This window comes from Dreissena polymorpha, chromosome 3 (genome assembly GCF_020536995.1).
Source record: "Dreissena polymorpha isolate Duluth1 chromosome 3, UMN_Dpol_1.0, whole genome shotgun sequence".
NCBI lineage: Eukaryota > Metazoa > Mollusca > Bivalvia > Myida > Dreissenidae > Dreissena > Dreissena polymorpha.
Window position 1 is genome coordinate 47080542 of NC_068357.1, and position 16264 is coordinate 47096805.

Here is a 16264-nt window from a genome sequence, read left to right on the forward strand (position 1 = left end):
GGTAGAGGACTATAAGATGTCACTAAATACTAAATTTGGTAGCCCTAGGCCTAATGTTTATGGACAAGAAGATTTTTTAAGTTTTCAAAAAATAAGCCCTTTATAAGCATATATTCAATTTTGTGGCCCCCAGGGCAGTTTCAAATTTGACCCCAGGGGAATAATTTGAACAAACTAAGAAGAGAACTATTACATGTCACTACATACCAAATTCGGTAGCCCTATGCCATACAGTTATGTGCAAGAAGATGTTTAAAGTTTTCACAAAATAGGCCTTATATAAGCATATGTTCAATTTTGTGACCCTCGGGGCAGGGTCAAACTTGACCCCAGGGGCATAATTTGAAAAAAAACTTGGTAGAGGGCTATAAGATGTCACTACATCAAAATTTGGTAGCCCTAGGCCCAATGGTTATGGACATAAAGATTTTAAAAGTTTTCACAAAATAGACCTTATATAAGCATATGTTCAACTTTGTGACCCCAGGGGCAGGGTCAAATTTAACCCCAGGGGCATAATTTGACGAAATTTGGTAGAGGACTATTAGATGTCTCTACATACCAAATTTTTTAGCCCTAAGCCCAATTGTTATGGACGAAAAGATTTTTAAAGTTTTCACAAAATAGGCCTTATATAAGCATATGTTCAATTATGTGACCCCGGGGCAGGGTCAAATTTAACCCCAGGGGCATAATTTGAAGAAATTTGGTAGAGGACTATTAGATGTCTATACATACCAAATTTGATAGCCCAAGGCCCAATGGTTATGGACGAGAGGAATTTGAATGTTTTCACAAAATAGACCTTATAAAAGCATATGCTCAATTTTGTGACCCCCGGGGCAGGGTCAAATTTGACCCCAGGGGCATAATTTGGAGAAATTTGGTAGAGGACTATTAGATGTCTCTACAAACCAAATTTGATAGCCCTAGGCCGAATGGTTATGGACAAGAAGATTTTTAAAGTTTTCACAAAATAGGCCTTATATAAGCATATGTTCAATTTTGTGACCCCCCGGGACAGGGTCAAATTTGACCCCAGGGGCATAATTTGAAAAAATTTGGTAGAGGACTATTAGATGTCTCTACATACCAAATTTAATAGCCCTAGGCCGAATGGTTATGGACAAGAAGATTTTGAAAGTTTTCACAAAATAGGCCTTATATAAGCAAATTTTCATTTTTTGTGACCCCCGGGGCAGGGTCAAATTTGACCCCAGGGGCATAATTTGAACAAATTTGAAAGAGGTTCACCCCAGGAACATTCCTAAGAAATTTCATCAGAATTGGACCAGTAGTTTAGGAGAAGAAGATGTTTTACGTGAAAGTAAACGGACGCACGGATGCACGCACGCACGACAGACACAGGACCATGACATAAGCCCCGCTGGCCTCTGGCCAGTGGAGCTAAAAATGAATTTAAGTCTTTTATCCATAATCTCTTTGTCACGAAATAGCTCATAGATTTTGTAAATGAATGTTGTAGCAAAATCTAGTCAAAGATAAATACAAGACACATATGGGAGTTTATTATCACTGTTTAAGTACGGCTTATTATGTGCTCAAACATACTTCACCTTTTGTTAACATTAATAACAAAAAACACTATTCCTAAATTAGTTTGCAAAAATTATGGCTTAAATGACATATGTTATAAGTAAATGACATATATTTGAGACACACTCTGGGAAAAAGGGGTTTAATTAATGTTTGTAAATTGGTATCCCAGATTAGCCTGTGCAGTCTGCACAGGCTAATCAGGGATGACACTTTCTGCTGTTATAATGGTATTTTTTTGGTTTAAAGTAAGTCTCTCCTGATAAAAAATCTAGGACCGCACAGGCTGAGCTGAGACGACACTTTACACATATGCAGTAAGCCCTGTTTTAACAGAGCAAGGCTCAATTATCAAGGCAAGGTTATACTCTTTCAGTGCTGGAACCGAATTTTGAAGGCCTTTGCAAACAGTTTGGATCCAGATGAGACGCCACAAAACATGGTGTCTCATCAGGATCCAAACTGTTTGCTATTCTGATAGTATTCTTTGAAAAAAAAATGAAGAAAATGCTAATTTTAGAAATTCAGCAGACGACATTTTAGCAGACGACAAATTTCCCAGCATGCAAAGGGTTAATATGTTCAGTCCTACCTTTATCTGCCTCCTCTTTCTCCTCCACAGCAGTCTTGTCCGCTCGGAAAAATATCCTGGCACTGCTCAGTGAGTAGAACAGCAGGTCAGACTCCTGAAAATCACCAGAGATTTCATATCTCACTAGTATAGCTATTAAAGGGGCCTTTTCACAGATTTTGGCATTTTTTTAACTTATTCATTAAATGCTTTATATTGATAAATGTAAACATTGGATCGTAAAAGCTCCAGTAAAAAATCAAGAAAAAAAATAAAAAAAGGAAAAGAACATTGCCCGGAGCAGGTTTCGAACCAGTGACCCCTGGAGTCCTGCCAGAGTCCTGAAGTAAAAACGCTTTAGCCTACTGAGCTATTCCGCCGAGTACACATCTTGACGTATTTTATACCTTATATAAGCAATCTTCGTAGTTTTACAAAATTTAACGACAAAAACAGAACTCTCCAAATTATTCAATCGTTTCGCGTTGCAACGCTTTATAATTTTTAGGTTTTAAAATCGTCAAAAGATGCATATAATGGCTATATTAGAGCATGGTTAATGTTCAGTATTACTGTTTCCTCACAAATATCATAACTAAAACGAAAACTTACGAATCTGAAACAACTTTTTTCAATTTTGTCAGTATACCAAAGCGTGAAAAGATCCCTTTAAGGCCATTTAAACAAGTTTCATGATCCTAGGCATAAGCGTTCTTGAGTTATCATCCGGAAACCATTTTACTATTTCGGGTCACCGTGACCTTGACCTTTGACCTAGTGACCTGAAAATCAATAGGGGTCATCTGCCAGTCATGATCAATCTACCTATCAAGTTTGATGATTCTAGGCATAAGGGTTCTTGAATTATCATCCGGAAACCATTTTACTATTTCGGGTCACCGTGACATTGACCTTTGACCTAGTGACCTGAAAATCAATTGGGGTCATCTGCTAGTCATGATCAATCTACTTATGAAGTTTCATGATCCTAGGCATAAGCGTTCTTGAATTATCATACGGAAACCATTTTACTATTTCGGGTCACAGTGACCTTGACCTTTGACCTAGTGACCTCAAAATCAATAGGGGTCATCTGTGAGTCATGATCAATGTACCTATGAAGTTTCATGATCCTAGGCCTAAGCGTTCTTGAGTTATCGTCTGACAACCACCTGGTGGACGGACAGACCGCTAGACCGACCGACAGACCGACATGAGCAAAGCAATATACCCCCTCTTCTTCGAAGGGGGGCATAATAAGTGGTCAACCCTCTGAAAATCACCAAGGATATCATATGTAACTGGTACCTCGTCTAATCAGACCATTAAAATAAAGGGTCAATCCTTCAAAATCAATACAGATGGTTATGTTAATAGTACTATTTTGCATGATATTATCGTAGACAATCATCTTCTGAAATGTCCTGGTGATATGATGATAAAGTAACCCTGAGTTATATCGGACACCTCCAGGAAAAAGACAGCGTAATTTCGATGACTCACTATTTGAAGCGGAATGCTTTTGTTTTCTTGGTACAGTAGCTTTCATGCAACAGTATGGAATGTTCAAATCTATTTTAAACCTTTTAGTCAACCAATGAGATTGCACTTTATAAATATCGACGCATCAGGGTAAAACCGGACGTCCCAAGGCTTGTATCGGACACTTAAAAGGCTTAAATCGGACAGTTGTTGGTTGTATGTATTTCCGCTGTTGGGCTTAATCTTGATGTTATTTAAGCTGTGAAAGTCTATACATCGGTGATTTGTATTTTGTAGTTATACTTAACGTATATATTTGCGAATAAATGGCATATTTACATCGCATACCCTTTCCCTGTTTGGGCATATCTGAAAAGCGCGCATATACAAGATATACATTGTTATTTATTTGTATTTTAGTTAGTGGTCCGTTTCTTCCAATGTCTCTATTTTGCAACGAAGCCATAATGATTCTTGAGCTCAACTAATAAAAGTATAGAAAACACACCTAAGTTCTATAGGTCTTGCCATAGTTTGGTGTCCAATAAACCCTGATAGCATTTTTTACGAAGCATTTACTACCTGGGGATTATCAGACAGTTTTAATTTTCTTATTTTTTTACAATACATGTAATGTTTGTAATAGTTTTATTATGTTTTTCAGAAGATAAATATATCACTTAAAATATTTCGTTTTCTCACAACGGTATTCACTCATTTCACAAAGTACCGTTTCTTGTAAAATGACCGTTTTTAATGCTCCCGATTCTCGGATTTTCGCCAAGGTGAAGAGGAGATGTCTCACCAAACAAACTCGCATCTTCCAATCAAAATCGCCGATTTATTCCATCACCCAATCGGATGATTGGTTACATAATAATATGAAAACGTATTTAGACGAAGAATGTAAACAAAGCTCAAACGGTTTAATGCTAGGTCGTTTTGTAAGTAAATATTCGACTTTTTGTGGTTGTCTGATAAACCCCGTGTGTCCAATATAACCCAGGGTTACTCTATTCAACTGGTACTTCATTGCAGGCCATTATTATTGGCATATAGAATAGACTCCTTAAAATCACCAGGAATAACCTCTGTGACCAGTAAGTTTGCAAACCATTATTATAGGGGGTCAACTGTTCCCCCCCCCCCACTCTACCTGCAGGTAAATGTCCAGACGTTTCTGGCGTAAGGTCATCGTCTGCTGCAGTTTCTCGTCTGCCTTGCTGGAGGCCCCTTGACACAATCAGGTAACAACAACAACTCTTCTGAGTGGAGTCTTTCAGGGGACACTATCAGACGAAGTTTATCTGTTCAGTAAGACACAACTACAGGACTAAAATAGAACTATCAAACATGTAAGAAACACAGAGAAAATATGTGTTGCTTCTGTTGAATGATTAAATGTGTCATAGAAGATATACGCATCAGGCTATGCACTTAAACAATAATAGTTTTTATAATCATTTGCGAAAACGTGATTATTGACTGAAAGCAACATGTTATTTCATGCTTTATGACAACATATAAAATAAAACAAGATTTCTTTGAGAAACACAATGCCCCCCAGTAAGCCAAATATGAAGTTGCTATGTAGTTTATCAGGGTTGCCACCAACCTGATGAAATAAAATTCCCCGACTTTTCACTGACTTTTCCCTGACCAAATCTTCGTTTTCACTGACTAATTTTATTCTTAAACATATAATATTTAACAACATCAAAATCAAAAGGGGTCATCTGCAAGTCATGATCAACCTACACATGAAGTTTCATGAACCTAGGCGAATGCGTTCTTGAGTTATCATCCGGAAACCATTTTACTATTTCGAATCACCGTGACCTTGACCTTTGACCTAGTGACCTCAAATTCAATAGAGGTCATCTGCGAGTCATGATCAATCTACCCATGAAGTTTCATGATCCTAGGCGTATGCGTTCTTGAGTTATCATCCGGAAACCATTTTACTATTTCGGGTCACCGTGACCTTGACCTTTGACCTAGTAACCTCAAAATCAATAGGGGTCACCTGCGAGTCATGATCAATGTACCTATTAAGTTTCATGATCCTAGGCCCAAGCGTTCTTGAGTTATCGTCTGACAACCATCTGGTGGACGGACCGACCGACCTACCGACCGACCGACATGAGCAAAGCAATATACCCCCTCTTCTTCGAAGGGGGGCATAATTACATGAGAGAAGAAGCATAAGTGTCACAAAAATGCATTGTATTGTGCACTACAAAAGCTCTACCTTTTCTTTCCCATAGTGTTCTCTCACGGCCTGGAACCAGTGCAGAGAGTCAAAGTCATGATACTGGTCCAGCAACTTCAGGATATAGGCAAGCCCTGCAAGAACAGTTTGCATCAAGGGATCAAGGCATATTTGTTCTATCATGTATCAATAAAACAAAAAACACAGAAACACAATAAATATACGTTATATGACTATTACAATCAAACATTAATATTCTACAAACCATTATTATGATACTTTCTCACCATCAAATAACGATATATAATTTAAAAAAAAGGTTATACAAACATTATCCACACATTCTCAGAAACATAGTGATTTAAAGTCCTATAGACTTGCCAACAACAACAGCAAAAGCAGTAAAATAGTATTTGTTTGCTCAAACATTGCTTAAACTTAATGAAGCCACTAAACATTCTATAAAAAAGCAACATTAATTGTAGGTGATACCCATTGCAAATCCATCATCATTGAACGCAGCCCCAACCTTGTTCTTCCTGTTCATCTTCTCCTTACAGCTAATTGAGTGCTCGATATACTTCACAGTCTGAAAACGGATTGGGAATGCAATAAACAATTATTGTTGATCTATTTTTAATACATGTGCACCAATTGTTTTATTTTTTATGACAAATCTCTGTTACCAATGCAACCACTTTGCTTTTTCATGAGATTATTCTTATTAGCATACATAAAACTTGAATCTGTTTTATGATATTTATCAATTGCAATACTTCTGGTAGTTGACTTTGTAGCAAAAAATTATTGTGTGACTACAATACTTTTTCTTCTCTTGCTTTGAAATAAAATAAATCCAATTCACACTAACACATGTAGTTGCTACTCATTAGTGCCCGACAACATACAGGTAAAAAGGAAACATAAACAAGAAAAAAGATACACAATAATTATCAACATCATGCTCATAAGAAGATTAAAATGAAAACAAAAACAGAAGTGATATTTACGAGAGGTGGCAAGATGACAAAGAAGTTGCGTAGATGCATGTTTTTGGGGTCTGGAACTCTGGTGAAAACACATCAACCAGCATCTAGGAACAGACATGGGCATTTGTCAGGGCAACAAACCACAGCACTTTAAAATACTGTCCCTCTGCACAATATCACTTAATTCAAAATAAATTTTGGTGATGAAATCATAGTCATAGTGGTAATTTTATATATATATACATATACATATATATATATATATATATATATATATATATATATATATATATATATATATATATATATATATATATATATATATATATATATATATATATATATATATATATATATATATATATATATATATATATACTCATACTGGGTTAACTATAGGGTCTGTGATATATTTCCGGAGTGTTGGGTAACTCCGTTTCCCATGCTAGTATCCAACTGAAAAATAGCGTGTTTTATGCGAATTACCTTCAACAACCTATATATAACTCAAAACTTAATATATCTAGTTATTTCTGCAGACAAATAACATATACATTTTTTTACTTAAAACCTCATATCTGGGTCCCCATGACCCAATTATTTTTTTATATATGTATACTCTGTGATACTTGATACCGACATACCGGGTCCCTGAGTTAGTGTCACTTGAAATACGAAACATTGTTTGCTAAAAAATGAGTTGGCCTTGAGCATAGTTATATCTTGCGACACTCGCATTAGAATTGTGGTTAAGATCCTCTCGACCTCAAACTTGATATATTAAATCCTCACGATCAGATTTGTTTGTATTTGTGTGGCCTATGCATGAATCGCTCTGCATGGTTTCCTTGCATTATACATTTAATAACATTTTGAGTCGAATTCATTTTACAGAGGGAATGACACAATGGTGAACTAAATATGTGTTTAATGTTATTTTAATATTTTTTTGAATTTTTGCATTATTTGACTACGTATCGTGTTATTTTCTCCTGTTGCGTGATTTTGTAGTCGCCGGAACTTTTAAAAGCACAATGTCCTTGGTTAAACAATTGAGATAATGTAGGATAGAATCATCCTTGTAGAAATCATTGAATTATATAACAGTGGTGTCCGTGTGATGCAAGCAGCTATAATGAAACAGTTGTCGCTATAACAGTTTCATTGCAAAGATACGTAAAGGTAAAACAGTTGCGGATCGTTAATGGTAAATAGATATGACAACCAAAAACAAAACATTTATAGGATTATTAAATTGAAATGAAAAATAGAAGTCAAACGAATATTTAAACGTTATAACAATATGTATTTACTTATTGTGTTTAAACCTGACGTGATGTCACCCTGGCGTGACACGAGTATAAATGTTTTTTATGATAGCTTCGAAAAGGATTTCAAAGATAATGACTAAAACACGCAGCGATTCCTAGTACAAGAAGAGTACCGCTATTAAGACCACATTGAACACTGTAAATTGCAATTTTTCAAGATTGCATGGTCCCAAAGTATTGAATAAAGAACAAAATACCCTGTTAATTATGAAGTCCGACATGCTATTAAGACCAAGCTGAAAGTAGCGGAACTTTACTGTAGTTTTATGTGCCTTCGTGGAAAATGATCCAGTCATCGATATTCGGTCCACTTCCTCATGTCCAACAGAAAGATATTCATTTCGTGCTTTGAACTATTCTGAAGATTTTAGTCATAGTTATGTCATAAATATCGAATAGGGACTTGTAAAACCAGTTCTTTAACTTGCATTATTGCTTCGCAAGAATGGACCTGTAAAAATGCTTTCAAATTAGTTAAAAGGAAGGTATTTTGAAAAAAAATCTGATTTTGTCTTATAAACAAAAAAAAAACATTGAATGTGATACATAACCCATCACAGTATCCAATAACAGACGGACGAAAAGATTTGAGTATAGCCTATACCACTTGCGACTGGGTATAATACATAAGAACCTCCAATAACTAAAGGCAGTGGCTAGTCGTACAGTCCCGTACGGCTAGACAAGAGGCTAACCGTACGGCCCCGTACGGCTAGACAATAGGCTAGCCTTACGGCGCTGTACGTATTATAGCCTTTCCTATTGAGATTGTCTAGCCGTACGGCTTATAAAGTATAGAATTGTCATTTAGTGCTGTTAATCAGTAATATGCAGCAAAGACAAATAAGCGCCCGAGCCGATTGTGACGAAGATATTTCGTACATATTTTCCTAAAATAAGGCTAGTATTCCACCAATCCGCATCCGCATCCGTATCCGCGTCAGTATCCGCAAAATCGTTATACGGACGCTATATTCCATTTATCCGCAAACGGATGCGGACGAGATACGGACGGCATTTAGCACGATGAGAGTAGCTGTCATCTAAAAAATAAACTGAAAATCTATCGAATTCGTGAAAAAATACCCGGAATTATACAACCAACGCAGTTCTGCATATCGTGACTCTGATTATACTTTAAAGTTTAAATGTATGGAAAATCATAGCCAAGGCACTAAAAGAAGATGTTTCAGGTATTTACCATTTGTATCCTTTTACGGACAGAACGATGATTTGTACCTTATATCTACTTAAATTCACGCTTAGCAGCTTGTCCTTCATTATAATTATCTCAATAATTATAATTTTTAGTTTTATCCATATACAAAAATAAAGATACGTTCGACGTATGCGGATAAATGGAATATAGCGTCCGTATATTTTGCGGATACGGATACATTTACAGATAGATGGAATAGTAGCCCAAGAATGCTCACTTGAGCGTTCTATTGCGGACGCCTATTCGCGTGCGGATACGGATGAATGGAATAAGTGCAGTGCATTTCTACTTGTTTTATTTTTTGCGGATGCGGATATGCGGTTGCGGACAGATGGAATAGTAGCCTATAACTGAAGCATTCGTATTTTTAGTTAGTGTTCGTGTGGCGAATAAATGGTTGCAGGAATTTATCAAAGCGCTGACGTCACTGTAGGTGTTCGTTGTTGTATAAGTTTAGACGCAACTCAGTTTAAAAAATTATGTTATAGCTTTTTATATTGCAAGTTTTGAATGGACACAATCCATTCAAAATTATAAAGAGTGTGTCTTAAAGCACAGGTTCAGATGTTTTTTTTTAAAATCATTAATAAAAAATAAATTTTTAGCTTCGTTTTGGGAAAACAGGGCTAAATGCTTATGCATAAATTGTCATCCCAGTACAAGAGACCCTTTAAACATTATAAAATAAGACATGTCGTCCTTGTTTAGCGTGTTTGCATTGCACAAGCTAATCAGTATGCACAGGCTTATCTTATTTGACATGCATTAAGCCCTGTTTTCTCTGAAAGCAGCCAGTATGTGCAGATTTTCAATGATAAACACTAGACTGGCCAATATCGTCTTACAAGCTGTTAAACTCTATTACTCATATACACCAACTGCAGTGCACCAGTGAGTGGTGGACTATAAACAGGCAAATGTGGTGGTTATCTTTCCTAGCAGACGCTAGTAGAATGTGTAGTCTGCTGCAACGGACAGTGGTTGTCTTTCCATGTCATAGTTAAAGGGATCTTTTCACGGTTTGGTAAATTGACAAAATTGAAAATAGTTGTTTCAGATTCGCAAATTTTCGTTTTAGTTATGATATTTGTGAGGAATCAGTATTACTGAACATTAACCATGGTCTAATATAGCCATTATATGCATCTTTTCACGATTTAAAAACCTAAAAATTATAGAGCGTTGCAACGCGAAACGATTGAATAATTTGGAGAGTTCTGTTGTTATCGTTTAAATTTTTGAAACTACGAAGATTGCTTATATCAGGTATAGAATACACCTCTCATGTATGCTTGGCAGGATAGCTCATAAGGCTAAAGCGTTTTTTACTCCAGGATTCCGGGGGTCACTGGTTCGAGCCCTTGTACGGGCTTCTTTTTTTCCATTTTTAAATTTTATTTTTGATTTTTTTCTGGAGCGTTAAAAATCCAATGTTTACATTCATCAATATAAAGCATTTAATGACAAACTTAAAAACATGTCAAAATCTGTGAAAAGGCCCATTTAAGGCTTCTACGCACATACCGATTTGCAAAAACATTAGCGTTAGCTGACGCTCACACTAAAAATGAACCGTTAAACTAAATTTAGATTCACATCGTACATGCACGATTTACATGCTGGCGAATTCGACTGTACATACATTTTCGATTTCAGAATTTAATATCTGGCTTATTTTGCATATATCGACACATGTTCTTCTTAACTTTTATTTAAGTTTATGTTCAAATATATGTTTAATAAGTTGTTTTTTTATACACATTTTATGTAAATTAATAAATATTTGAAAAAATCGTATAATCTCGCTTTAAAAATTCTTCATCTTTCACGGCTTCCTTTCATGTCATACGGTTGCTTATTTGATTCATTAATTAGTCGACGTTCCTAAGGCGTGAAAAACCTGTATTAAAGAGTTGCGGCATCGATATTTTGAAATTTAATGACGACAGCCGTCAAAGTTACGTTCTAGAAATTGACTTACACACAATTTAAATCGGTTTCTAATTTGATTCTTTAATAAGACGACTTTCCTATGTAAGGAGTGAAAACTGTTTTAATTAGTTGCGGCATCGATATTATGAAATTCAATGACGGCCAAGGTACTGCTCAGAAATGGAGTCACACAAATAATTTAATTGTCGTTCAGACAATGGATAAATATATGGTTTCATACAAGCAATATATCAGTTCACTGAAAATGGTTGTCTTTAACTTAGACAATATCCATAGGAAAGGCTATACGTACAGAGCCGTACGGCAAACCTATTGTCTACCCGTACGGGGCCGTGCGGCTAGCCTCTTGTCTAGCCGTACGACTAGCCACTGTAAAATGTATAGTTATTTCATTTTCATTTTACAAATGTCTCTAAAAATATATTTAAATTTTCTCTATCATGGAAGTGTCATTTATTCATACAACACATGACAAATTATAACAACAATATATGTTAAAATTATCTGACCCTTGTCAGACGTTTTATAGACCAATTCATTGTTATTGTTTTGATTCCGAATTTTCGCGCATGCGCGCTGCGCTGGTAGGCAAAAGCACTGGGTACAGTTACGATAAACACTATGTCATATATATAACGGCACGTGTTTAGTCAATATATCGAAAACATTAACAACAACATCATAACACCTAAATACTATTAAAGATATTGCAATTTTAATGTCAATATTGTTTAATTAATACATGTATTCTTATCTATAAAAAATATATACTCGTTAGTCATTAGCATCAAGGTAAAGGTGGTCTGAAGACTAAACACCGACAATTTCACAAAACAAAGCTATGCATTAGCCGTTGTATTTCTTGCAGAAGGACTTCAAAAATTACAAAAAATAATAAAGCATCCCATTATATAATTATAATTATCAATTGTATGAGTATGAAAGTGTGGTAAAAAAAAAATGAATGAAAGAAAAGGGGTGCATTAAAATCTGACATACCGGTACAACAAAGCCCTATTAAAAGCGAAGTGCATGACAGTATTTAAATGTTATGATCATTTTCTTTTAAATTGGATGATTTGTTTTTAAGGTGAATAACACTATAGATGAATCGAAACATACAACTGAAAAACACAACTTCACATGATGTAAATTAACCTGTGAATTCATGTATATTGAAATTCCTTTACAAGTGTATATGAGTGACAAATATCTCACATGTTATAATATATATCTACATTGTTTTTTATTTTTCGTAAATATTATTTACCCCGGTAGTCATACGTAATTTCTTTTTTTCATGATGTCGTTTGTGCATGGCCGTAACATTCAATCTTCAAACGGAATGACGTAGTTTTCATTAACCGGTACCCGCTAAATACGTTTAAATTTACCATTTATTAAATACGTTTTGTTATAAATTACCGGCAAACAGGCTAGTATCTTCAAAGCGTACATTTTCTGTTAATATATACTGGACAAATTATTTTATTATTTTTTTACGATATGTAGCATATCTAATTGAACAGTTGAACTTTGGCGGTATATTACTCAACCCCAAATAACTGCTCAATACTACTAGAAAGAGAAGACATGGTGGTATCATCAATTGTGTTTAATGACCAGACTTTCATATACCACCTGTGGTCAGGGACCTATTGTTTGTATAGGTCCCTGCTGTAGTTTATGACACTTTGCTGTTAGTTAAGTAGGGACAATATCTGATCAAAACGAGATAATCGGCTTGTGCCGAACAAAGGGGGCAATTAAACACCGGAATACAAAGGCTAACACGATTTTAAGATTGATGCAAACAATCAAATCAAATCAAACCAATTAAATTAAATTAATTTAATGTGTCAAAGTGTTAGTTTTCCTAGACAGACAGACAATACTTTTTTTAGTAATTTCCTTTTTACTCCCATCGTCAACATAATATATTTTGTATATAACAATAAAAATACATATATGTTGCTTTAAGGTAGGTGAAACTATGTCACAAAGTATATTTACTTTTTTTTTAAGGGTAGGTGTACCCATTGAGCACAAAAAGCGCACAACGAATATACAAAATAAAATTATGTAATTTATGTTGTAAAGTCGCGATTAATTCCTTTTGTTAAATTATATTATTTAAAGGACACAAGAAAATCTATTTATGGTGTTGTTTTTTTCCGGTTTGCCTGTTTGCATTTAAAAATAAAATATTTTGCCAATAATACTACCGAGTTTATAATGTGTGCATTGATGTAATCAGCTATAGTCAGATTACAGAATGATATAATTGTAAACTTTAGTTCAATGTTTTGGAAGACTTTTTTTAGTTGACTTGCACAATGTACCTCGTCAACATCACAGTCATGTGGTTGATATTGATACGCGCCAGAAAACATATTTCAACAAACACGAGTATGAATAAATCAAATGTATATTGGGGTACATAAGATGAACAATGGGTAAATTACGTTATACGATTTAACAAATTTGATCTGATACTCAAAGATTCCTTAACACATAAACAAATTGTTATTAGTTCAGACCCTGTTCTTTAGTTGCAGCAATTGTACATACTTAATAACAGATGGATTATGGATAATCATAGTGGTAGGTTAATATATGCTGTGTGCATGGAATCGATCTATTTATTGTTTGTTTTTATTCTTATTTGTTTGAGTACAGTACAACAACTTTTGGGATGTTTAAATCTAAAATCTAAAAATGATCGTATACATGTCAAAATATATTAAATAATGTATTTAATATAGAAGTAGAGCGTGACAATAAATATCGTGCTCGATATCTCCCCTTTGATCGTGTCTTTCTTTTGCCTACCAGAGTAGCACGGATAAAGATACGCAGGTGCGCGTGACGTCACGCGTGAATTGGTCTATTATGAAACTAATAAATGATATGCATGATTGTCAGATTGTGAAATGCTCAATTCAAGTATTATACAAGAGCACCGCCTTGCGGGTGCAGACCGCTCATCTATTTTCTTTTTAAAGGTGAAGGGACTTTCATTTTCAATCACAAAAGAGGGAGGGGTGGAGTGAAGAGGGGTGTATAGTGTGGTGGTGTGGACATTTATTACATTATCTTCCAACAAGAGCACCGCCTTGCGGGTGCAGACCGCTCATCTATTTTCTTTTTAAAGGTGAAGGGACTCTCATTTTCAATCACAAAGGAGGGAGGAGTGGAGTGAAGAGGGGTGTATAGTGTGGGGTTGTGGACATTTATTACATTATCTTCCAAAAAAGCGAAAAAAAAAAAAAAAAAAAAAAAAAATCGGGGGGGGGGGGGGGGGTATAGTGTGAGGGTGTGGTGATAATTTGTGAGATGATCTTAAAAAAAAAAAAAAAAAAAAAAAAAAAAATCAAAAAAAAAAATTTGGGGGGGGGGGGGGTGGGGGGGGTGGGGTGGGGGTATAGTGTGAGGGTGTGGTGGTCATTTGTGAGATGATCTTATAAAAAAAAAAAAAAAAAAAAAAATTAGGGGGGGGGGGGGAGGGGGGGGAGGGGGGGGGAGGGCACGGGGGATGGTTTGGGTGAAGTCTATTGTGGTATGTCAGGTAAGAGTAGTTTCATCAAAGTATCAATCAAATCTAATCATAAATAAAGAAGTTATGGCAATTTTAGCAAAATTTAATAATTTGACCTTGAGAGTCAAGGTCATTCAAAGGTCAAAGTAAAATTCAAGTTGCCAGGTACAGTAACCTCATGATAGCATGTAAGTATTTGAAGTTTGAAAGCAATAGCCTTGATACTTCGAGTGGATCGAAACACAAAATTTAACCATATATTAAAAGTTACTAAGTCAAAAAAGGGCCATAATTCCGTAACAATGACAACCAGAGTTATGCAACTTGTCCTTTTACTGTACCCTTATGATAGTTTGTGAGTGTTCCAAGTATGAAAGCAATATCTATGATACTTTAGGGGTAAAGTGACCAAAACATAATCTTAACCAAATTTTCAATTTTCTAAGTATAAAGGGCCCATAATTCCGTCCAAATGCCAGTCAGAGTTACATAACTTTGCCTGCACCGTCCCCTTATGATAGTTCATAAATCTTGCAAGTATGAAAGCAATAGCTTTGATACTGTAGGAATAAAGTGGACCTAAACACAAAACTTAATCAAATTTTCAATTTTCTAAGTATAAAAAGGGCACATAATTCTGTCAAAATGCCAGTCAGAGTTACATTACTTTGCCTGCACAGTCCCCTTATGATAGTTAGTAAGTGTTGCAAGTATGAAAGCAATAGCTTTGATGCTTAAGGAATAAAATGGACCTAAACACAAAACTTAACCAAAATTGTCAATTTTCTAAGTATAAAAAGGGCACATAATTCTGTCAAATGCATGCCAGAGTTATCTAACTTTGCCTGCCCAGTCCCCTCATGATAGTAAGTAAGTGTACCAAGTTTGAATGCAATAGCATTGATACTTACTGAGAAAAGTGGAACTAAACGCAAAACTTAACCAAAATTTGCAATTTTTTAAGTACAAAAAGGGCACATAATTCTGTCAAAATGCACGCCAGAGTTATCTAACTTTGCCTGCCTAGTCCCCTCATGATAGTAAGTAAGTGTACCAAGTTTGAATGCAATAGCATTGATACTTTCTGAGAAAAGTGGACCTAAACGCAAAACTTAAACCGGACGCCGACGCCAACGCCAACGCCAACGCCAACGCCAACGCCGACGCCAAGGTGATGACAATAGCTCATAATTTTTTTCAAAAAATAGATGAGCTAAAAATGCGGAAAAAAAATGCAATAATAAAATAAAATCGGGGAGGGGGGGTGGGGGATTCTTGGGTGCGATGGTTGGACGGTATTTCAAACATAAAATAATAAAAATAAATATTTTTGTTTTTTAAACAGTTTCACAAAAAAAATTGGGGGGGGGGGGGGGGTTATAGTGTGAGGGGATGGTGGTCTTAAAAAAAAA

The 16264-nt window shown here is 35.5% G+C and overlaps 1 pseudogene; it reads right to left on the bottom strand.

Moving 5' to 3' along the window:
- Window positions 1-2148: 2148 nt before the first annotated feature.
- Window positions 2149-16264, bottom strand: part of LOC127872192 (uncharacterized) — a 51249-nt pseudogene continuing 37133 nt past the window's right edge.